A 1,068-nucleotide genomic window follows, 5' to 3' on the forward strand; every position below is an offset into this window, starting at 1 on the left:
AGCAGATCCTGAACTTGAAAAGACTCTGAAGAAGAAGCTAAGAGAAGCTAAAGCACAATAATCTAGAGAAAACCTTACAGAGAATCTCGAAAAAGAAGGAAACATGGCCAAACCCAATAACAATGGTGGAGGTACAAGGAGGATGCTTGGTGATTATACTACACCTACTTCTAATTTTTATGGAAGAAGCTTCTCAATCCCTGTCATTGGAGCAAACAATTTTGAGCTGAAGCCTCAACTAGTTGCTCTGATGCAACAGAACTGCAAGTTCCATGGACTTCCATCAGAAGATCCCTATCAGTTTTTAACTGAATTTTTGTAGATCTGTGATACTGTTAAGACTAATGGAGTAGATCCTGAAGTCTACAGGCTCATGCTTTTCCCCTTTGCTGTAAGAGACAGAGCTAGAACATGGTTAGACTCACAACCTAAAGATAGCCTGGACTCTTGGGATAAGCTGGTCACGGCCTTCTTAGCCAAGTTCTTTCCTCCTCAAAAGCTGAGCAAGCTTAGAGTGGATGTTCAGACCTTCAAGCAAAAAGACGGTGAATCCCTCTATGAAGCTTGGGAAAGATACAAGCAGTTGACCAAAAAGTGTCCTTCTGGCATGCTTTTAGAGTGGACTATTTTAGATATATTCTATGATGGTCTATCTGAGCTATCTAAGATGTCACTGGACCATTCTACAGGTGGATCCATTCACCTAAAAAAAATTCCTGCAGAAGCTCAAGAACTCATTGACATGGTTGCAAATAACCAATTCATGTACACCTCTGAGAGGAATCCATTGAGTAATGGGATGCCTCAGAAGAGGGGAGTTCTTGAAATTGATGCTCTGAATGCCATATTGGCTCAGAACAAAATGTTGACTCAGCAAGCCAACATGATTTCTCAGAGTCTGAATGGATTACAAAATGCATCCAACAATACTTAAGAGGCATCTTCTGAAGAAGAAGCTTATGATCCTGAGAACCCTGCAATGGCAGAGGTGAATTACATGGATGAAGCCTATGGAAACACCTATAATCCATCATGGAGAAATCATCCAAATTTCTCATTGAAGGATCA

General features: G+C 40.7%; 1 non-coding gene across 1 annotated transcript; it reads right to left on the reverse strand.

The window, feature by feature from the left end:
- Positions 1-505: 505 nt before the first annotated feature.
- LOC127740369 (small nucleolar RNA R71) lies at positions 506-609 on the reverse strand. The gene has a single exon (XR_008001046.1). It is a non-coding gene; the product is annotated as a small nucleolar RNA R71 (small nucleolar RNA).
- Positions 610-1,068: the final 459 nt, after the last annotated feature.

This window comes from Arachis duranensis, chromosome 6 (genome assembly GCF_000817695.3).
Source record: "Arachis duranensis cultivar V14167 chromosome 6, aradu.V14167.gnm2.J7QH, whole genome shotgun sequence".
NCBI lineage: Eukaryota > Viridiplantae > Streptophyta > Magnoliopsida > Fabales > Fabaceae > Arachis > Arachis duranensis.